Source organism: Rosa chinensis, chromosome 6 (assembly GCF_002994745.2).
Source record: "Rosa chinensis cultivar Old Blush chromosome 6, RchiOBHm-V2, whole genome shotgun sequence".
Lineage (NCBI taxonomy): Eukaryota > Viridiplantae > Streptophyta > Magnoliopsida > Rosales > Rosaceae > Rosa > Rosa chinensis.
Window position 1 is genome coordinate 28,214,599 of NC_037093.1, and position 24,677 is coordinate 28,239,275.

The window sequence follows — 24,677 nt, forward strand, 5'->3', positions numbered from 1 at the left end:
GCCGTCTTCGGCCACCAAACCGGCGTCGAAGGTTCGGTTTTTGTCAATGATCATTTCCCCTAAGGTCTTTCATTTCAATTTACAGTGTGGAGGTCGAATTAACGATTTGCAATTTCTAGGGTTCTTGGTTTTTTTGGAAAAATTTCACCGGCCAAATTGGAGTCCTTCAAGGTAAAATTGGAACTTGTTGTAGTTGTGAAAAATGTTGGGTCTGTTGAGTAGGTGGTGCTGCCAAAATTGGGTGGCCATCGGAGGTGGTGGCCGCCGGCGCGTGAGGCCCACGCGCTGCCACTGTTGGTGGCGCATGGAGGCGTGTAGGGCAGTGTTTTAATTTCAGTTTTTAGCCCATTAAATTGTAGAAATGTTGTAGAGCTTGTATGTGAAGTTTGGTGATTTTTGGAGGCATTTGGAATTGTTTGTGATTTTATGAAGTTTTGAGTTTTGTGATTGCATTGTGGGAAATCCGGCTGTCGGATTTCCCACGTTTTCGTTGTGGAATTTGTAAATCGAGGAATTGGTGTTAATGGTGAAGTTTGGATTAAATCAGAGAAGAAATAGAAATGTTAATTTATGAGGATTTGATGTGGGAATCGTATTTAAATTCCGGATTGTTATTCACGAATTATAATTGTATATAGGGCGATGTACCGAGCTATTGCTCGACGAAGGAACTCGTATGCATGGTCGCCTAAATAGTACTGTGAGTGGACATTTATTTTAAATTAATTGTGCATGCAGTATATTAGCATTTTCCGATTGAGATTTAATTTATAATTTGAATTATTGAGTTTTATGATTTTATGAGATTTAGTCTATCGAGATTTATTTATGAATTACGAGATTAGTATTGAAATTCCTTCCCGAGGGCTTTTAGTAGATTTTTGAGATAGTCATTCATGAGTTATTGAGTTGAGGAATGATTTTCGGGAAGTGACTGATTCATAAATTATTATGAGAATTTTAGATTTCGAATATCGGTTTTTAAGAGGATTCATGAGTACGAATGTTTCATCGCATATTTGAGCATGATTGATTTATCAAAATTTATTGAGCTTTGAGCTCCGTACTTATCAGCTTTGAAGTTAGATTGAGTTTTCTTTCCGAAAGCATTTATTGATATACAGAGTATTTGATTTTATGCTTTCGAGGAGGCTTTCGAGGATTTATTGAGATTTTGAGGTTATTTTCAGTTTCTTGAGGAGGCTATTCAGTTTATTAAGGAGGCCAGTTTTAGCGCATGCGTATCTTACCTAGTTGGCAGTCCCTTCTAGGTAATAGTCTGGTTGGCAGTCCCTTCCAGACTACAGCCCGGTTGGCAGTCCCATCCGATGCGTCACCTGGTTGGCAGTCCCTTTCAGATGACATGAGGTAGTTAGTCGGCAGTCCCGTCTACTACATGTGGTTAGTCGGCAGTCCCGTCTACTACTTGTGGCTAGTTGGCATTCCCTTCTATCCACCGCCTCCTATTCCGGTTGGCAGTCCCTTTCGATGCGTCATCTGGGTGGCAGTCCCTCCTAGATGGCATGAGATGACTAGACAACAGTCCTTTCTAGTCATCAAACGAGCCTCATGAAAATGATGTTTTTATAAGGATCGAGGATGAGATTTTAAGAGGTTTCAAGATGTTCTTGTTACGTGATTGAGATTTTAGTAAAGAGGATGATTAAGAGTATTTTCAAGATTGTTACTGCATGCAAGATTTTAGAGAATAACTTGGGAAAGCATTAAGTTTTACTTATACATTTGAAAGTACTTATTTTTTTGTCCATTCACTCTAACGGATTTTAAATGTTTTCCCCTGAGCCCTTCGGTTTTAAATGCCCAGTTTGCAGGCCAGTTTAGTTTGAGGTCGAGCGTACTTGGGGTTGAGGCATAGCTGTCATAGCTTCCGCATTATAAAAGCATCGGTTATTTATCTTGTTTTCTATTCTCTTGTACGCCTGTATATTAGATTGCTCTGATAACCTATGAGATTAATATTCTTAAATTCAGAATTGTTTATGAAATGAGAGATGTGAAATGTTGTGATATAGGGAGCAGGATGGCTCCAGGAGAATAAGGATGGATGATTTAGAAGTGCGGATGTTTTTCTACAGGTTTTGGGTTGTCCATTTTTAGGGGAAATTCTGTCAAATTTTTGGTAGAATTTCTTCTAAAGTGGGCCCCGCAGGGCCTCTTCGGATTTCAGGGTGAAATCCGGGGCAGGTCCTGTCAGTTGGTATCAGAGCACTAGGTTGTGAGATTCTGTAGACTTGTTTCGATTTAGTTATCTTATATGCTTGATGTTACTCAATACCTCCCGAGTGATGGCCCGACTGCAGCGGTTCTCCATCGTTTACTCTTCGGTGCTGAAGTATTCATCAAGTGTGTAAGGTACGTGGTTAGTTGATTTTCCTTCAGGTGCTATGCCTCTTATACGCCGACCTCATAGGGATTTATCTGCATATCAGATTGTTTAAGTGTCTTACACCTTTTCATGGTGATGGTGATGTTAGATTACCTTACAGGGTTGAGTTATGCTACGAAATGCGATCCGAGGGAATATGGTGGTTATCTCTCCCTCGATGCCAACAAGTTTGCTTGGGTAAGGTTTAAGGTGCAAGACTGGAGTTCGATTTCGTGTTTGATTGTTAGAGTTGAGTGGGCATAGATTTGGGTTGTCTCAGTTTGCTATAAATTGCTTTAGAATCAGAATTGTTGATGGAAATGGAACTAGTAATATTAGTGGTTCTGACATTGAACCAAGTTTCAGGAGATGTGTTACGTGATGTGATATGGCATGTAAGTGACATTTATGATATCAATGATAGTTGTTGGAGATTACTTGGAAATCATGACTGGTTATCTTGGGTCTTTGACCTAACCATGATATTTGGATTTTGTTTTGTTCGGATTGGAAGAAATTGATTTTTGACACATTGACTTATAATTGATCCTTTTGAAGTTGTGGATCGTATTGAGTAAGGAGATAGACAGAATTTAAGTTTGATATAGTTTTATGTTTGAAACTTGAGTATTTAGTTGGACGCATAGAGCTTTACAATCGAGTTACGATATTTGCCAGTATTTTATTTAGAAGATTAGAAACAACTTTTGTCTATGAGATTGTGCCTATGCGTGTACTTAATTGGTTATCCGTTTTGGCTGATATGGTTGTACCCAAAGTTTGGTGGATAGCGGTAGTGATTTCGTTGGGTATTCATAATGGTGCAAGTGGAATTACTTGTGATACAGAGTATGATTCGAGTTATGAATTGTGGAGCCTTGAAAATCAATTGTGATAGATTCTTGGTGAAGTTTTTGCTAAACAGTTGGATTGTGATTTTGTAAGAGTAGTTAGGGGAGTAGTATTGAGGAAATAAGTTTCCCAGTTGGCTCCGGAAATATTTCTAATTAAGGTTTGACCAGAATTCTTGTTATATGTGGGTACAATGTAATGCGGTGTGTCTGTGTAGTGGCGTATTTCTACGATAATTAAATGGAGGAATTGGATCGCCATGTGGTTGGATTAATTTCATATTCTAGTACCGCTTTGTATGATAAGAGAGGTTAGACGGGTATCTGTTTTGCATCAAGGTTGATGTTCGAGGAAAGACTCTGTGAACGGTGTTTGTCATCTAGGAAAAATTGGTGGTTGCTTGAGTTGCATACATATACTAACAGATTGCTTTGAAGGAATTAAGTGAATTTTACTACCTTGGTACCGTTATTGGTGGTAATGGGTTAAACAGTTTGAAATTTAGTTTTCACTTTGATCGATCTTTCTATCGTATGGTAGCCCTTGATTGGAGAAGTATAGGAAGCTGTTGGTACGATTGATATTCGGTCACCATCACGGGTTTATAGGTACGATGACTTGGCAAAATGTTGGAGTTGAGTTTGGAAATTGTTTGTTTGGACTTGAGTTTTATCAAGGGTTTCAACCGACACTTGAAGTACTAACTGTTGAGCGACTATGGCTGAGTTGTGTTGTTGGATTTATGCTTAGCGAGGTGAGGATTGAGAAATTTTGGTGCAATCTTAGTTAGCGCAGATTAGTTTTTGAAATTGTTGTTGTAGCTGGAATATTATTGAATAAGTGTTGTTAGAGGGTGGATCTTCAGCTACTTTATCCTCTGTTTAGCGATGACAGTGTCGCTTGGGGATACCGGCTTTGAGCCATGCCAGGAGAGTTCGCTATACTCAAATACTTGCAAGTTTGACGTTGATTATTGGAATATTATGGTTTGGAAACGTGGAGAAGAAAGAATGGACGACTTTGCTAGCAGTCTGGTACAGAAATTTTGAACATGAACAGGTATGCGAAATGTGTCGCCTTATGGCCAGAAGGGTATGTATCAAAGAAGTTTCTCTGGTTGACTTAGATGTCATCTCAAGGCTTTGATCAATGTTTTAATTGGGTATCAAAGTAGCGCAAAGAAAGTGTAGTGACCCTATAACCTTCATGATAAAGAACTTATAGGTTGGTTCGAGGCTACTCTTTGATATTCTTGACAACTATGGGATCTCTACGTGCCCGAAATTCGATATAAAATCCAAGCACAAATAGACAAAGAGGAAGTGTGGTTTTTGTGGTTGCTAAGGAAATTGGTTGTTTTAGACATGTGGGTTATCAGTGAGCATCTTGTGGTGTTTTATTAACTGTTGGACTTTCCATAACCCGTGTACGAATTGAAATTGTATTAAGTGTGGGTAAATGTATTATCATCATGTTGTTGGTGAACAAAGTGGATCTTCACTGTACGAGTTGTATGAAAAAGAGTATGAATGCTACTATTCAAACTGAATAGTTTGTGATATTGATACCATGAGTCATCTGAACTATTATTTGACCTAAATTTCTTGACGTCGAAGTTGTGTACTTGTGAGTATGTACTACTACATAGTTAGGTAAGACAAGGGTATCCAACTTGGAACATTGATACATTTGGGGTTCTAAGTATATGTTTTTGGTTGCTTGTGTAATCGAGATTGTCGAGATTATCAGCTACTCCAGTCGTTGACTTAAGATTGCAAAGGGAAAACTTAATCCAAAGAAGATTTGATTTTCGTTATGCAGTTTCAAGGTGTAGTTCGTTCAAGTAACCGACCTTGATTTAGCCTTGAGTCTTTATTCTGAGAATTTTAGTAGGTGTTTCTGCTCACATAGTTGAACCATTTACAGGTTGCTTCAAACATAATGCTTTGACGATGTTCTCCCTTAGTTGTTAAGGACGGTCAGTAATGAGTGGAAGTAAATCTACCTCCTAATACACTGAATTTAGTAAGAATGCTGTGAGAATTATTCAGATCACAATAATCGATTAGATTTCAGCTAGAGGATTGTTTCTTCTAAGGGTTGATCTCCATGTTCTAATTGGTCAAGTTTTGGATCAGTTTTGAAGGTAATTTCTACATGATTTGAGCAGACTTGCACATCTTTTCTGTGCCTTATCATCGCCACGGCCGTACGATTGATGTGCTATTCATCTTCGTGACTGTTTACTATGGATTGGCGTGTGCGCCCATCTCTACTTCAACAGTATGGAATTTCGAGGACGAAATTTATATAAGGTGGGGAGATTGTGACGTCCCAAACCCGAATTCACCGGGTTACTAGTCAATTGGATGGTAAACAACTTTTACTTTCACTTTTACTGTCGTTTCAATGCTTTTAGGGGGTCCTAAAAGTTGACTTTTTGTTCGGGTCAAAATTTGAGGAAATTTCCTTCGTGGAAGTTGTAGAGGACGTTAAACCGAGCGCGTGCATATGTGGTACGTAAAAATCGGAGTTCGTATGCGAAAGTTATAAGCGAAATACTAAAGTTACTGTTCATGTGGTAAGTTTCTATAAATAGCAAAGTTACTGTGGTAAGTTTCCATTTTTGGAAACCTACCTGCCTTTTCTCTCTGCTCTCCCCCGACCTTTTTCTTCCTCTTCGGCCCGATTCTTCCTCCTCCGATTTCTTCCTCCTCCGACCACCCCACGATGGAATCTGCACATCAGCTGGCTCGCCTCCTCACCCTGGTCACGTCTGTGGTGGTGTTTTGCAGCAATTTGGCCGGAAGAGTGATAGGAGCATTTTAATGCGACGTTTTAACTGCATTTCCCTACATTTTCTGCGTTATTTCCTTAATAAAACTCTGTTTAGGAAAGTTTCCATTCTTCGATTGGGAAAGTTCCTATTTGTAGAAAGTTTCTATTTTGTAGTTTCTATTTTTCATTTTTAGAAAGTTTCCCATTTCAATTTAAGAAAGTTGCCATTTTTCATTTTAGGAAAGTTTCTATTTTTCTTACCAGTTTCTATTTTCAGGTCCTTGTCACAAATGAGCTGAAATGAGCTCACAAATGGAAAGAAAAGCTAGCCAACATTGGAGTGAGACAAGGTGAAGTACAAAGGGAAGCACAAATGAGCAGAAATGAAGAAATGAAGCTTTCCTGGTCCAACCAGGAAACCCTGTCCAGAAAGGAAAGCTTGCCAAAACAAGACTCTTGAGCCAACCAAGAGTGGAGATCGAATTAATGAAGTGACATGGCATGAGAGAAGCTTCTTGAAGACTCTAGATGATGACATGGCATAAAGGTGGCGCATGGAGGCCCAAGAATTCTCAAGAGACATTGAATTTTCGGCAAAAATGGATAAAAGCCCAAGGGAGCTAGGGTTTTGTGACGTTATGAGATATTTTTGGGATGCCTTATGTGTCTTGCCGTGATGTGTAATGAGAGAAACAAGGAGTGGCGTCAAAATCAACCAAGATAAAGGTGATTGACGCCATGCAAGGAAGGATATGTCTTGGAGATTTTCTTGGGAGATTTTTATGGAAAGAAATATTCTTGGAGGAGAAATTTTATGTGTTTGCCGTGCAAAGGGAGAGAGATAAAGAGGTAATCAACGTGAAAATCAAGAAACCCCAGGGTGATTGACGCCAAGAAAGATTTAAGGGAGAAATAAAAGGAAAGAGAAAAAGGTGGAGACCAAGAAAAGCTCAAAAGAAGTCTAGATACATTCCTATATTCCCTAAAGGAGTTTTGGCCGAATTTAAAGTATAAAATCAGAATATATCCATGGTATTTCGGCCAAGATTATTAGGGAATTAAATGGAATTTTGTGATTGGTTGGACCACCTCATAGGGCTTATTTGGCAAGATATTATTGGAGGAAATTATGTGGAATTTTCAGATTAATTCCATGAGGTTTACACGGCTTGGTGACCAAGTATGCCGTTCCCTATATATACTCACTTCCTCTAGACGTCAAGGGTTCCTCTCTTTTGACAATTTACACTTTAGAAAAAAAATCAGAAAATCTTCTTAGCATAGCCGTGAGTTTCTCCATCCTCTAGTCATCTCCACGAGTTCAAGCAAGGCCAAGGGAGAAGAAGCACAGCCGTGAGCATCCATCATCCATCTCCAACCTTGAAGCTTGCTTTCGAGATTCAAGAGACCACCACATCAATCGTTCATGATAGGAGCATTTTAATGCGACGTTTTACTTGCTTTTTCCTACATTTCTTGCGTCATTTCCTTAGTAAAACTCTGTTTAGGAAAGTTTCCATTCTTCGATTGGGAAAGTTCCTATTTGTAGTAAGTTTCCATTTTCGGTAGTTTCTATTTTTCATTTTTTAGAAAGTTTCCCATTTTCAGTTTAGGAAAGCTGCCATTTTTCATTTTAGGAAAGTTTCTATTTTTCTTATTAGTTTCTATTTTCAGGACCTCCGAGCTAAAAAGTGGAAATGGACTCATAAATGGAAAGAGGAACCTGCGAAAGTCAAGGGGAGCAAAAATGAGAAAAAATGAGCCACAGAAATGAGCAGAAATGAAGAAAAGAAGTTTTCCTGGTCCAACCAGGAAACCCTGTCCAGAAAAGGAAAGCTTGCCAAAACAAGACTCTTGAGTCAACCAAGAGTGGAGATCGAATTAATGAAGTACATGGCATGAGGGAAGCTTCTTGAAGACTCTAGATGATGACATGGCATAAAGGTGACGCATGGAGGCCCATGAACTCTCAAGAATGAAGTGGATTTTCGGCAAATGGATCAAAGGCCCACAAAAGCCCATGCAATTAGGGTTTGTGACGCAATGAAGAAACCCTAGAGATGTTTGCCGTCCAAAGTCAAGAGAGAAACAAGGAAGTGGCGTGAAAATCAGAAATTATCAAAGAGAATTTCGGTTGAGATTTTCTAGGGTAATTGTTATGGAAGGAAAATACACTTGGAGATTATCTTGGGGATTTGCCGTCCAAAGCTATGAGATAAAGGAGGAATAACGTGAAACCCTAGCAAAGATGACGCCAAGAGATATTCTAGGGAGAAATAAAAGGAAAGAGAAAAAGGTGGAGACCAAGAAAAGCTCAAAAGAAGTCTAGATACATTCCTACATTCCCTAAAGAGTTTTGGCCGAATTTAAAAGCATAAAATCAGAAAATATCTCTATATATTTCGGCAAGATTATTTAGGGAATTAATATTGGAATTTTGTGATTGGTTGGACCACCTCATAGGGCTTATATGGCAAGCAAGCATTGGAGGAAATTATGTGGAGTTATCAAGCACATGCCGTGAGAATTCTTAGGGTTTTAGACGGCTTGGAGACCAAGAGGCCGTCCCCTATATATTCCCCTCTTTTCTCAACGTCAGTGGTTCCCATTCTTTACGTTCTACACTTGAGAAAAAAATCAGAAAAGTTTCTTAGAGAGCCGTGAGTTCTTCCATCCTCTAGGGCAACCACGAAGTTAAAGCAAGGCCAAGGAAGAAGAAGACAAGCCGTGAGCATCATCCATCCTCCACCTTGAAGATTGCTTTCGAAATTCAAGAGACCACATAAAATCGTTCATCTCATCTTCATCCACGGTGTAATCTGATTCTCCTTTGTAACCTTTGCTTTGTATTTCGTTGGTTTTGCCTTAGTTGACATATATGTATGAACAAAGTATTATTTCTGGAATTTTTATGATTAATTGATATTTTCAGATTCATATATTGCGATTTATGGTTGCTTTTGTGTGAGTGTTTGATTAGATTTGCATGATAGAAATCATTTGTATATTAATCTTAAATGGTTCGAAACCTTTAGGGTTTTTATATGATTGGTGCTACGAATTTGAGAACATGAATCAACTTTTTGGTTTTGTGTTCTTGAATCAATAAGTAGTAAAGGTTTTGTGCAAAAAACTGAATTTAATCAAAGAGGATTGCAATTAGGTGGACTTTTTCATACTAAGTTGCACACTTGAGTTGATAGCCTTTCTAGGTGCTTATTGCGTTGAACATGTTGTGATTGACTAGCTTTCTAGGGCTTGAATGCATGTTTGATAGGATTAGTCTTTGTGCTTTCACTTAGATTAATTAGCATTGAAAAGTAAAATATGGGAAATTGTTTGCTTTTAACGTTTCACATGATCAACTCCTCTTGCATGACCTTGATGAACAATGTTAGAACTTGAATCGATTTTAATCATATATTTCAGTTTTGATCTTTGTTCTCTCATTCCATTTGTACTTTTATGTTTTTGCATTTTAATTGTTTTGTTAATTTAGTTTTATTTTCGAAAAATCAAAAACAAAATCCCCCTTTTTCGTGTAAAGTGTTTATACTTGTGAATATCTTTGTGAATATTATACTTTGTTTTATTTTTAATTGTTTGTTTGTCCTACATTGACAGGTGTACCCTCAATCCCCGGAATAGAACGATCCCTATTTATTATATACTACTAATGACATTTCAGGGTTAAATTATGCGCTTGCTTTTGAGAGTATCAATTTTTGGCGCCGTTGCTGGGGATTGAAAAATCATTTGTCACTTTGTGAATAATATGTGTTTTGTTTATATTGTGACCGAAAAAAAAAAAAAGATTTTACTTGTTAATTATTTTGTAATTGTCGAAAATTAGTTAGTTAATTACTTAGGTTGTTATTTATATTATTGAATACGAATTCTAATTGTGAGTTGTAAATTAAAGAAGGAATAGGTGAAGTCGTGTTTATTAATATTGGCCTAAACCCCTTATTGGTACCTAGTCCAGGTCCCATAAGGTTGAGGGCGGCCTTTATTAACATTCATTGAACTGTCTTCACACTTAGGATCTTTTTCATCCAAGTAAGTATAGCCTCTGTGGGATGGTGTCTAGGGAGGGGACAACGCTCATGACAGGTTCTTGAATCCAGAAGTGCGTGCAAATGGGCCTAAACCACAATGTGGGAGTAGCTCATGCCAAAATGGATTCTACCTCTCGTGGTCGCCCTCCCCTACCTGGCCATTTCAGTAAGGTTGCCCAACGAATGTAGGAGGGACTTTGTGTCTAGACGACTATACTTGGGCCGCATGTCCACTTGATTTACCACTTGGAATTGAATTTGAAATCAATGATATATATAACAAATGAAAATATTGTGATTCACTAAGGTATATTGGATTAAACATAGTCTTGAAAAGGGTAGCTGTTTCAGTCCCATTGCACATCGAGACTCCCTGTTCCCGTACCTAAGTGTTGAAAATAATTGTAAAGAAAAGGAAAGAATAGAAATTTTTGTACTTAAGTTCGTAAAAAGAAAAAGAAAAAAAAAAAAAAAGAAGTTGTACAAAGTGTGACGTTTTGTTTTGTTCTTGTGTGAAAGTATTGTACAAATTGTGTCTAATCTTGTAAACAAAAGAAAAGAATTAATTGTAAATATTGTTAAGTCCTTAATTGTTATAAGTGTGTAAAATCGTATGAGTAGATAAGGGCCCTTTTGTTAATATTGGCCTTAACCCTTCATTAGTGCCTTTCTAAGGTCTTTTGAAGTTGAGGGCAGCTTTTATTAACATTTGGAGAACTGTCTAACACATGAGTTATTTCCAAGCTGAGTAAGGGGCATATAGATGGTGTCTTAGGTTGAGACCCTGGGTGATGGGTTCAAATTGGATCTCAGAGACACTATAGACCGTGCGTAAACCACAATGTGGGAGTAGCCAATAGGGGCCTAAACCTCAATGAGGGAGTAGCCTCCGTAGTGTCACCAAAATGAGTCCTCCCTTTCACTTACCTCTTAATCTGGCCATCTAGCCTTCTGAAACAAAGGAAAGCAACTTATGTCTAGGCGACTATCCCTAGATCGTATCTCACCAATAGTAGTGGTTTCTATTGGGCTCGACTTACAACTTGTAATCAACTGAGATATTAACTTTATTTGTAAAGATAATAATACACTTGAACATAACCTCCACTTGTAAATTGTGTTGTTTTGTACATTTTATACTTGTATAAACGTCTCATGTAATATATATTTGTGAAGTTTGTGGATAGTTTGTAATTTATACTCCTCTTTATACTTGTATAAATTCGTGAATAGTGACTCATGAATAGTAACATTTATGTATAAATCATTAACTTGTATTTACTTCACTATGTAGTCTACTAATTTCTCTAACTGTTAATGTTGTTCAGGAATTCTATGAATGACCGAGCCTTTTAGACCCTCTACAATAAAGGAAATTGAAGCAAGGCTCGCTCGTTTGAAGAATCCTTCACTTCTTGAGTACACAAGCCCTTCCCCTTCAACATACAAAGAGTACACATTTAACGAGCAAGGGAAGCGGATTTACTCTTCTGAGAAGTCTACATCACCTACACCGAGTCCATCTCCTCCTTCACGTTCACCTTCACCTGTGGTTTCGTCCAACTCTACACCACCACCTTCACCACCACCTGAAGAAGTCAAGGAAGAGAGAATGGCATCTATTAGGGAACTCTCCACCACAACTGTTGAAGGAGGACCTCCTTCAGGCATAGTATACCCTGCCCCTGCAGCAGGAAGACAAGCAGAGTTTGAGCTTAAGAGTGGATTGTTGCACAAGCTCCCTATGTTCCATGGCCTCAATATAGAGGACGCCAACAAGCATATCAGAGAGTTTCAGTCTGTTTGTGCTAACATGCAACCACAAGGAGCAGATGAAAACATTCTGAAGATGAAGGCATTTCCATTCTCCTTAGCTGATAGAGCCAAAGATTGGCTATATGAGCTTCCTGCTGGACGTATCACATCATGGGAAACAATGAGGAAGGCCTTCTTGGAGAAATACTTCCCAGCTTCAAAGGTCATCGCACTTAGGAAGAAGCTTAGTGGAATAGAGCAAGCCCATGATGAGTCCTATGCTGCCTACTATGAGAGGTTCAACTCCCTACTTGCACAATGTCCTCAACATCAGATGAAGGATGAGACCCTACTTACATGCTTCTACGAAGGACTCCTACCCTTGGAAAGGCAAATGCTTGATGCTGCAGCTGGAGGAGCTTTTGTGGATAAGTCACCTGCGGTTGGGAAGGAACTTATAGCTAATCGTGCCCTAAACTCCCAACAATATGAGGGGGTAGGACACTCTACTCGTAGGGTGCATGAGATGAGCAAGAACACTGCCATTGAAGACCAACTGAATAAGCTTACTCTTCTCATGAACCAAGTGGTAAGTTCCAAGGGACCAAGTGCAACAATGGCTTGTGGGGTATGCTCTATGCAAGGGCATGTTACAGATCAGTGCCCCCAACTTAATGAAAATGGAGGATGGGAATCTGCGAATACTATTGGAGGATATCAAGGAGGATATCAGGGAGGATCTCAACGTCCTAGGCATGACCCTTATTCGAATACTTACAACCCAGGATGGAGGGACCATCCCAACTTCAAGTGGACCAACAATGAAAACGTTCAGAATCCTCTTGGTGGGAACTTCCAACGTCCTCAAGGGCCTTCATTCCAAGGATCATCTTTTCAAAGGCCTTACATGCCTCCTCCTCAACAGAACTCAGGACCTTCAATGTCTCACTATGACAAAACGTTGGAAGTCTTGAATAGTTCTACTCAAGCCTTGACAAACTCTACACAGGCTTTGATTCAAGGACAACAGACCCACACCAAGGACATTGCAGAGCTCAAGAAGCAGATGGGTCAAGTTGTGGATTTCATGAGCAAGATCCACGAAACTGGAAAGCTCCCTAGTAACACAATACCTAACCCTAATGTGGAGAATGCATCAGTTGTTACTACAAGGAGTGGAAGAGTGTTCATGGATCAACCACAGGGGTCAATGAAGGCCCAAGTGAGCATAGAAATTGAGGAAGACCAAGAACCCACCAAGTTGGGTATTGAGAAGGACCCTGCAACGTCCAAGGAAGAGACCAAGGCGTCCTCACCATTAAAGGCAAAACCGGAAATTCAAGGTAGTAACTCTAACTTATCAAATTCGGTTATTGCTAACCCTTCTTCTTCTTGCATGCCCTTCCCACGCAGGTTTGCCCAATCTAAGAAGGATGAGAGTGACCAAGCTATCTTGGAAACTTTCAAGAAGGTGCAAGTGAACTTACCCCTCCTAGAGGCCATCAAGCAAGTCCCTAAGTATGCCAAGTTCCTCAAAGAGCTTTGCACTACTAGGAGAGTAAATCGTGAAAAGGAGGTGGTAAAGGTAAGTGAGAATGTCTCTGCCTTGATTCAGAGGAAAATTCCTCCAAAGTGTAAGGATCCTGGAAGCTTTACTATTCCTTGTACTATTGGTAACTCGAGATTTAAGAATGCCATGCTAGACCTAGGTGCATCTGTTAATGTTATGCCCTATTCTGTTTATGAAACCCTAGGTCTAGGGGAACTTAAATCCGACAATGTTATCATTCAGTTAGCTGACAGATCCAATGCATACCCTAGAGGTTTGTTGGAGGATGTGCTTGTACAGGTGAACCATCTTATCTTCCCAGCTGATTTTTATGTGTTAGAAATGGAGGACTCCCCTGTGAGTTCCACTCCATTGCTTTTGGGACGTCCTTTCTTAAGGACAGCTAGGACGAAGATTGATGTGTATGCAGGCTCTCTCACAATGGAGTTTGATGGTGACGTTATAGGCTTCAACATTTTTGAAGCCATGAGGTATCCTCTTGATGAAAGTGATTGTTATTCTATTGACATTTTGGATGATCTGGCACAAAAAATGTTTGATGTCATGAATGAGGATACCCTAGCCACGACACTTGCACAAGGAATAGGTTACACAAAAGGTGGCGTCACCATCTCAGAGGAGGAATTGAAAGACACTTGTGATGGAAAGATCATTGAAAACGTCTCCTTCCTTGAGGCATCCCCCTATATAGGTAAGTCTATCTCCCCCTTGTCCATTCAGTTATCTCCTAACAAGACTTTACCTTCAGTGGTCCAGGCCCCAGAACTTGAGCTAAAACCTCTTCCGGACCATTTGAAGTATGTCTACTTAGGGGACAAGGAGACCTTACCAGTAATTGTGTCCTCTGCACTGACGACTCCACAAGAAGAGAAGTTGGTGGAAATGCTGAAGCAACACAAGACCTCCATAGGATGGACATTGGCGGACATCAAGGGAATCAGCCCTACAACTTGCGTCCATAGGATACTTCTAGAGGAGGGGTCTAAACCCACTAGAGAGGCTCAACGTCGTCTCAACCCTCCAATGATGGAAGTTGTGAAGAAGGAGGTTATCAAGCTCCTTGATTGTGGGGTGATCTACCCCATTTCAGACTCCAGGTGGGTCTCCCCAGTTCAGGTCGTGCCCAAGAAATCTGGGATCACTGTGGTGAAGAATGCTGAGAACGAACTGGTGCCCCAAAGGACAGTCACAGGCCACAGAGTATGCATTGACTATAGGAGGCTCAACGCAACCACAAGGAAAGATCACTTTCCTTTGCCATTCATTGATCAGATGCTCGAGCGCCTAGCTGGACATGACTATTACTGCTTCTTGGATGGCTACTCAGGCTACAATCAAATTGCCATAGCCAATGAAGATCAAGAGAAGACAACCTTCACTTGCCCCTTTGGGACGTTTGCCTATCGACGTATGCCCTTTGGACTTTGCAACGCTCCAGGTACCTTTCAGAGGTGTATGGTAAGTATCTTTTCAGATTATATTGAGAAAATCATAGAGGTATTCATGGATGACTTTTCAGTTTTTGGAAAGGATTTTGATGATTGTCTTAGTAATCTGGAGATAATTCTGAAACATTGCATGGAAACTAACCTTGTACTTAATTGGGAAAAATGCCATTTTATGGTTAAGCAAGGAATAGTTCTAGGACATATTGTCTCTGCTAGGGGTATAGAGGTTGATAAAGCCAAGGTGGATATTGTGCGTCACTTACCCTCTCCCACTTCTGTGAGAGAGATTCGTTCTTTCCTTGGCCATGCAGGTTTTTATAGGAGGTTTATCAAAGATTTCTCCAAGATTTCCAGACCTTTATGCCAACTACTCCAGAAAGATGTGACGTTTCACTTTGACAAGGAGTGTCAAGAAGCTTTTGACAAGCTTAAGGAGTTGTTGACATCTGCACCCATCATGTTACCTCCGGATTGATCCTTGCCCTTTGAATTGATGTGTGATGCCTCTGACTATGCAGTTGGAGCTGTTTTGGGGCAAAGGAAGGACAAACGACCCTATGAGATCTACTACGCCTCAAGGACTCTGAATGATGCACAGATGAATTATTCAACCACAGAGAAAGAGCTCCTTGCAGTTGTCTTCGCCCTTGAGAAGTTTCGGTCTTATTTACTTGGTACCAAGGTTATTATCTATACTGACCATGCAGCTTTGAAATACTTGATGACCAAGAAGGAGGCGAAGCCAAGGCTCATCAGATGGATCCTACTCTTGCAAGAATTTGACGTGGAAATCAAGGACAAGAAGGGTAGTGAAAACGTGGTAGCTGACCACTTGAGTCGTTTGGTGCATGCAGAAGATCATCTTCCTCTGGTAGAGACATTTCCAGATGAGCAGCTTTTTGGACTTCAGATAAGTGAACCATGGTATGCTGATATTGTGAATTATATTGTGTCTAGAAAGATTCATGATACCATGTCACGTGCTCATAAGGATAGGCTTAAGAAAATTGTTAAGCAATATGTTTGGGATGAACCTTATCTATGGAAATATTGCCCTGATCAACTGATTAGGAGATGTGTGCCTGAACATGAACAAAATGCCATACTTTCTTTTTGCCATTCTAAAGCATGTGGGGGTCACTTTGGGTCTAAGAAGACTGCATTTAAGGTGCTAGAGTCTGGGTTCTATTGGCCAACATTGTTTAGGGATGCACATGCCCATTGTTTAACTTGTGATAAATGCCAAAGAACAAGAAATCTAGGTCCTAGAGATCAAATGCCATTGTCCAATATCATAACTGTCGAAATATTTGATGTCTGGGGTATAGATTTCATGGGACCTTTCCCTTCATCTTTTGGGTTTCTTTATATCCTACTTGCAGTGGACTATGTTTCCAAATGGGTGGAAGCAAAGGCTACTAGAACTAATGACTCTAAGGTTGTTGCAGATTTTATCAAGTCTAACATCTTTAGCAGGTTTGGAATGCCTAGAGTCCTAATTAGTGATGGTGGATCCCATTTCTGTAATCGAACGATTGAGGCTTTGTTGAGGAAGTATGATGTCAAACATAAGGTCTCTACACCTTATCACCCCCAAACTAGTGGGCAGGCTGAGGTCTCTAATCGTCAGATCAAGGGGATATTGGAGAAGACTGTGAACCCCAACAGGAAAGACTGGTCCTTGCGTTTAGAGGATGCTTTGTGGGCCTACAGAACTGCATACAAAACTCCCATAGGTATGTCACCATATCGAATTGTCTATGGCAAACCTTGCCATTTACCTGTGGAGTTAGAGCATAGAGCTTGGTGGGCTGTGAAGCAGTTCAACATGGATATTGATGTAGCTGGGCTTCATAGGAAGTTGCAATTGCAAGAGTTAGAGGAGATTAGGAATGATGCCTTCGAAAGTGCTAAGATTTACAAGGATAAGACTAAGGCATTCCATGATAAAATGATTCGAAGGAAGACTTTTGTTGTGGGCCAAAAAGTTCTTCTCTTCCATTCTCGTCTCAAACTCTTCCCAGGTAAACTTCGTTCTCGTTGGATTGGGCCTTTTGTTATCACTAATGTGTTCTCCCATGGAGCTGTGCAGATAAAGAGTGAACAAACAGGTAACGAGTTCAAGGTGAATGGCCATCGCTTGAAGCCTTACTATGAGGCCTTTGTGGAACATGAAGTGGAGGCTGTACCCCTCCAAAACGTTCCACACCCTGAGGATTAAATGGAGGTACAAGTCTAGGCTGAAAGACTATAAACATTAAGCGTTGCTTGGGAGGCAACCCAATTCCGAAGTAGCTGTGGAGGAGTCGTCAACGCAGATTTGCTTTCTCTTTCCCTTTTACTTCTCAAATTCTTCTTTGTTTTAGAGTTATTTTCGTAAATTCCATCCCTATATGCTTAAGTGTCTCATTGCATTTTTTTTTCTTTTTTCTTGATTACATTGAGGACAATGCAATATTTAAGTGTGGGGGAAGGGATTTACACTTTTGTCTTGAGTCATATATTGAAAAATACAAAAAAAAAAAAAATTTAAAAATTTTCGTTGCTTTTGTTTTGAGTCTTAGGATGCCCTTTCAACTGTCTAGGATGATTCTATATCTCTGAAATCATGACTAAGAGAGGATCACAAAATTGAGATGATTTAAACACGGTATTCTTTGGTTAATTGAGATATATGAAAAATATGTGCCTTGTAGTGGATATGGATTTCGAAACTTTGGTACAGAATATGAGCATGTTAGGATGAGTTTTGATTCATATAAACCCATGTGAGATATTTGAACCCATGTCCCTTTTTCTTGGAGTGAAATGAAAAATATATTCTTAATTTCTTGGCGATGTTTTGATGATCTCATTATCCTTTCATCTTGATTGACTACTTGCCATAGATTAAGTTTGATGGACTAGAGAATGCTAGAATTCACTCTTGTGCTTGTTGAAACGTTATATCAATACATGGCCCTGATTCTGGAAGGGATAGAGGCAACCTAGGAATTACCACCATTGCCAAATGAACTTGTGTCCCCAATTGTGCCCGTCGTGGGACTCCCCTAGATAAACCCCTTTTGAGCCTACATTAAGCCTTTTCATTCATCACCCTTAAAATCCTTAACCATGAAGCTTAGTATAGTTACAACCCTACCCTTTGTTCTAAGAACTTAGTGGAGCTATCTTTTGAGACATACTACGTGGGTTTAGTGCTAAGGATGAAAATTGAGAAGAGGTGAAAGTTCAAGTGTGGGGGTAGACTTGTCCATAAAGAAAAAAAAAATATGTGAAAGCCGTGAAAAATGAAAAGAAAAAAAAAAATTGTGTACGGCTAGAAAAGAAAAGAAAGAAATATTTATGGAATTTAGTCCCCCATACTTAGTGATTTTGGAGTCTGCTTTGAAATGAAGGTCCACTATAGAAAAATTTGGCCTTTGTCCATTCCACTATAGTTCAAGGGAAGTTTATAATAAAGATTGGGCCCAACATGAAGACATTTGGCCCTTTTATGTTACCTCTAGGGAAAGTGACGTTTTTGCAATGCCTTGGTGGATTTCTTAAGGTCTCTACATCTACATGTGCTCTGCTAGGTTTTTAGGACACTTTGATAAATCCTTACCTTTCATTTCTTTAAACCTTGAGCCTTAGCCCCATTACAACCCTTGAGGAGACCTTCTTGATCCTTAAGATGGGACTGCCCTTGATGTGGAGATGAGTTACAAGAGTTGAACCTATGGCTTGGGTCCATCTGTGCAAGTAGTTTGTATCCTTCATGAGATCTTTAAAGAAAATTATACATGTGCTTTCGTTTCTTGAATTATGTGACATACTTGCTATCTTTCACATATACTTGAGTGTATAAGCTTTTAAGCATTGCCATGATATGAGAGAAGAAAGAGTGGATATACTTTGTGAGATTTGAATCAAACTTGTTTGAAACATGCTTAACAGAAACCATCACCATTGTTCCAACCAAGTCCTACTTGTGTGTATGAAGATTATGTGTTTTAATTAACCCTCGAATGCTTAACCATTGATTCTTGGTTGAATGCTAATCTTGGTGTTATAAAAGTAAGAGATTGCTGAGACAAAAAGTTGAAAGGCATTAGAGTCTTTGTATGATTAGAGTCTTTAAATTTCGTTGTGTCTTAGTGTGATTTTGCTAAGGGACTAGCAAAAGCTAAGTGTGGGGGAATCTGATAGGAGCATTTTAATGCTACGTTTTACTTGCTTTTTCCTACATTTCTTGCGTCATTTCCTTAGTAAAACTCTGTTTAGGAAAGTTTCCATTCTTCGATTGAGAAAGTTCCTATTTGTAGTAAGTTTCCATTTTCGGTAGTTTCTATTTTTCATTTTTTAGAAAGTTTCCCATTTTCAGTTTAGGAAAGCTGCCATTTTTCATTTTAGGAAAGTTTCTATTTTTCTTATTAGTTTCTATTTTCAGGACCTCCGAGCTAAAAAGTGGAAATGGACTCATAAATGGAAAGAGGAACCTGCGAAAGTCAAGGGGAGCAAAAATGAGAAAAAATGAGCCACAGAAATGAGCAGAAATGAAGAAAAGAAGTTTTCCTGGTCCAACCAGGAAACCCTGTCCAGAAAAGGAAAGCTTGCCAAAACAAGACTCTTGAGTCAACCAAGAGTGGAGATCGAATTAATGAAGTACATGGCATGAGGGAAGCTTCTTGAAGACTCTAGATGATGACATGGCATAAAGGTGACGCATGGAGGCCCATGAACTCTCAAGAATGAAGTGGATTTTCGGCAAATGGATCAAAGGCCCACAAAAGCCCATGCAATTAGGGTTTGTGACGCAATGAAGAAACCCTAGAGATGTTTGTCGTCCAAAGTCAAGAGAGAAACAAGGAAGTGGCGTGAAAATCAGAAATTATCAAAGAGAATTTCGGTTGAGATTTTCTAGGGTAATTGTTATGGAAGGAAAATACACTTGGAGATTATCTTGGGGATTTGCCGTCCAAAGCTATGAGATAAAGGAGGAATAACGTGAAACCCTAGCAAAGATGACGCCAAGAGATATTCTAGGGAGAAATAAAAGGAAAGAGAAAAAGGTGGAGACCAAGAAAAGCTCAAAAGAAGTCTAGATACATTCCTACATTCCCTAAAGAGTTTTGGCCGAATTTAAAAGCATAAAATCAGAAAATATCTCTATATATTTCGGCAAGATTATTTAGGGAATTAATATTGGAATTTTGTGATTGGTTGGACCACCTCATAGGGCTTATATGGCAAGCAAGCATTGGAGGAAATTATGTGGAGTTATCAAGCACATGCCGTGAGAATTCTTAGGGTTTTAGACGGCTTGGAGACCAAGAGGCCGTCCCCTATATATTCCCCTCTTTTCTCAACGTCAGTGGTTCCCATTCTTTACGTTCTACACTTGAGAAAAAAATCAGAAAAGTTTCTTAGAGAGCCGTGAGTTCTTCCATCCTCTAGGGCAACCACGAAGTTAAAGCAAGGCCAAGGAAGAAGAAGACAAGCCGTGAGCATCATCCATCCTCCACCTTGAAGATTGCTTTCGAAATTCAAGAGACCACATAAAATCGTTCATCTCATCTTCATCCACGGTGTAATCCGATTCTCCTTTGTAACCTTTGCTTTGTATTTCGTTGGTTTTGCCTTAGTTGACATATATGTATGAACAAAGTATTATTTCTGGAATTTTTATGATTAATTGATATTTTCAGATTCATATATTGCGATTTATGGTTGCTTTTGTGTGAGTGTTTGATTAGATTTGCATGATAGAAATCATTTGTATATTAATCTTAAATGGTTCGAAACCTTTAGGGTTTTTATATGATTGGTGCTACGAATTTGAGAACATGAATCAACTTTTTGGTTTTGTGTTCTTGAATCAATAAGTAGTAAAGGTTTTGTGCAAAAAACCGAATTTAATCAAAGAGGATTGCAATTAGGTGGACTTTTTCATACTAAGTTGCACACTTGAGTTGATAGCCTTTCTAGGTGCTTATTGCGTTGAACATGTTGTGATTGACTAGCTTTCTAGGGCTTGAATGCATGTTTGATAGGATTAGTCTTTGTGCTTTCACTTAGATTAATTAGCATTGAAAAGTAAAATATGGGAAATTGTTTGCTTTTAACGTTTCACATGATCAACTCCTCTTGCATGACCTTGATGAACAATGTTAGAACTTGAATCGATTTTAATCATATATTTCAGTTTTGATCTTTGTTCTCTCATTCCATTTGTACTTTTATGTTTTTGCATTTTAATTGTTTTGTTAATTTAGTTTTATTTTCGAAAAATCAAAAACAAAATCCCCCTTTTTCGTGTAAAGTGTTTATACTTGTGAATATCTTTGTGAATATTATACTTTGTTTTATTTTTAATTGTTTGTTTGTCCTACATTGACAGGTGTACCCTCAATCCCTGGAATAGAACGATCCCTATTTATTATATACTACTAATGACATTTCAGGGTTAAATTATGCGCTTGCTTTTGAGCGTATCAGTTCATCACCATCTCCACCTCACGGTGTAATCCGATTCTCCTTTGCAACCTTTGCTTTGAATTTCGTTGGTTATGAACTAGTTGACATATGTGTTTGAACAAATATTAATTTCTGGAATTTTTATGATTAATTGAGAATTTTCAGATTCATATTATTGTTCTTCGAGAGTTGCTTATGTGGGTTTGTTTAATTAAATTTGCGTTATAGATAACTTTTGTATTTTAATCTTATGTGGTTGCAAACACTTAGGGTTTCGATATAATTGGTGCTAGGTTTAAGAACATGAAATCGACTTTTCGTTTTGTGTAAACTTGAATCAAAGTAGCAAAGGTTTTGTACAAAGATCGAATTTAATTAACGAGGATTGCAATTAGGTGGACTTTTCCATACTAAGTTGTACACTTGAGTTGATAGCCTTTCTCTATGTGTAATGCGTTAAACATGACATGATTGACTAGCTTTCTAGGGTTTGATTGCATGTTTGATAGGATTAATCTAGGTGCTTTCGCTTAGGTTAATTAGCATTGAAAAGTAAAATATGGGAAATTGTTTGCTTTCGAACGTTTCACATGATCAACTCCTTTCTCATGATTTTGATGAACAATGTTAGAAATTGAATCGATTTTAATCATAGTGATGGTTTTGATCTTTGTTCTCTCATTTCATTCGTATGTTTATGTTTTTGCATTTTAATTGTTTTGTTAACTTAGTTTTATTTTCGAAAAAACCAAAAACAAAATCCCCCCTTTTCGTGTAAAATGTTTATAGTTGTGAATATCTTTGCGAATGTTATACTTTGTTTTAATTTTAATTGTTTAATTGTTTGACAATGACAGGTGTACCCTCAATCTCCGGAATAGAACGATCCCTACTTACTTATACTACTAACGATATTTTCAGGGTTAAATTAGGCGCTTGCTAAGGGCGCATCAAAGAGCTCGATTTGGAGCTGTGAAGTTTACTGTAGCAGAACGGGATTTTCATCGATTTCCGGCGATTCCGACCGTCTCCCGCCACCAAACCGGCGTCGAAGGTTCGGTTTTTGTCAATGATCATTTCCCCTAAGGTCTTTCATTTCAATTTACAGTGTGGATGTCGAATTAACGATTTGCAATTTCTAGGGTTCTTGGTTTTTTTGGAAAAATTTCACCGGCCAAATTGGAACTTGTTGTCGTTGTGAAAAATGTTGGGTCTGTTGAGTAGGTGGTGCTGCCAAAATTGGGTGGCCATCGGAGGTGGTGGCCGCCGGCGCGTGAGGCCCACGCGCTGCCACTGTTGGTGGAGCGTGGAGGCGTGTAGGGCAGTGTTTTAATTTCAGTTTTTAGCCCATTAAATTGTAGAAATGTTGTAGAGCTTGTATGTGAAGTTTGGTGATTTTTGGAGGCATTTGGAATTGTTTGTGATTTTATGAAGTTTTGAGTTTTGTGATTGCATTGTGGGAAATCCGGCTGTCGGATTTCCCTCGTTTTCGTTGTGGAATTTGTAAATCGAGGAATTGGTGTTAATGGTGAAGTTTGGATTAAATCAGAGAAGAAATAGAAATGTTAATTTATGAGGATTTGATGTGGGAATCGTATTTAAATTCCGGATTGTTATTCACGAATTATAATTGTATACATGGCGACGTACCGAGCTATTGCTCGACTAAGGAACTCGTATGCATGGTCGCCTAAATAGTACTGTGAGTGGACATTTATTTTAAATTAATTGTGCATGCAGTATATTAGCATTTTCCGATTGAGATTTAATTTATAATTTGAATTACTGAGTTTTATGGTTTTATGAGATTTAGTCTATCGAGATTTATTTATGAATTACGAGATTAGTATTGAAATTCCTTCCCGAGGGCTTTTAGTAGATTTTTGAGATAGTCATTCATGAGTTAATGAGTTGAGGAATGATTTTCGGGAAGTGACTGATTCAGAAATTATTATGAGAATTTTGGATTTCGAATATCGGTTTTTAAGAGGATTCATGAGTACGAATGTTTCATCGAATATTTGAGCATGATTGATTTATCGAAATTTATTGAGCTTTGAGCTCCGTACTTATCAGCTTTGAAGTTAGATTGAGTTTTCTTTCCGAAAGCATTTATTGATATACAGAGTATTTGATTTTATGCTTTCGAGGAGGCTTTCGAGGATTTATTGAGATTTTGAGGTTATTTTCAGTTTCTTGAGGAGGCTATTCAGTTTATTAAGGAGGCCAGTTTTGGCGCATGCGTATCTTACCAAGTTGGCAGTCCCTTCTAGGTAATAGTCTGGTTGGCAGTCCCTTCCAGACTACGGCCCGGTTGGCAGTCCCATCCGATGCGTCACCTGGTTGGCAGTCCATTCCAGATGACATGAGGTAGTTAGTCGGCAGTCCCGTGTACTACATGTGGTTAGTCGGCAGTCCCGTCTACTACTTGTGGCTAGTCGGCAGTCCCGTCTACTACTTGTGGCTAGTCGGCAGTCCCTTCTATCCACCGCCTCCTATTCCGGTTGGCAGTCCCTTCCGATGCGTCATCTGGGTGACAGTCCCTCCTAGATGGCATGAGATGACTAGACAACAGTCCTTTCTAGTCATCAAACGAGCCTCATGAAAATGATGTTTTTATAAGGATCGAGGATGAGATTTTAAGAGGTTTCAAGATGTTCTTGTTACGTGATTGAGATTTTAGTAAAGAGGATGATTAAGAGTGTTTTCAAGATTGTTACTGCATGCAAGATTTTAGAGAATAACTTGGGAAAACATTAAGTTTTACTTATACATTTGAAAGTACTTATTTTTTTGTCCACTCACTCTAACGGATTTTAAATGTTTTCCCCTGGGCCCTTCGGTTTTAAATGCCCAGTTTGCAGGCCAGTTTAGCTTGAGGTCGAGCATACTTGGGGTTGAGGCATAGCTGTCATAGCTTCCGCATTATAAAAGCATCGGTTATTTATCTTGTTTTCTATTCTCTTATACGCATGTATATTAGATTGCTCTGATAACCTATGAGATTAATATTCTTAAATTCAGAATTGTTTATGAAATGAGAGATGTGAAATGTTGTGATATAGGGAGCAGGATGGCTCCAGGAGAATAAGGATGGATGATTTAGAAATGCGGATGTTTTTCTACAGGTTTTGGGTTGTCCATTTTTAGGGGAAATTCTGTCAAATTTTTGATAGAATTTCTTCTAAAGTGGGCCCCGCAGGGCCTCTTCGGATTTCATGGTGAAATCCGGGGCGGGTCCTGTCATAATGAGCGTATACATTTGACTATTAAGAAAATATACACTCCTGATTTTGGACCTTTTCTTTATAGCAATCTCTCTTCATGTGAGAGAGTTTGACATTTTTTTATATATATTTGGTATTGACTTC

At 38.9% G+C, this 24,677-nt stretch overlaps 1 long non-coding RNA gene across 1 annotated transcript; it reads left to right on the top strand.

Annotated features, from left to right (window-relative positions):
- Positions 1–651: 651 nt before the first annotated feature.
- On the top strand, positions 652–24,368 carry LOC121049673. The gene is made up of 2 exons (XR_005801028.1): positions 652–700; positions 24,164–24,368. It is a non-coding gene; the product is annotated as an uncharacterized LOC121049673 (long non-coding RNA).
- Positions 24,369–24,677: the final 309 nt, after the last annotated feature.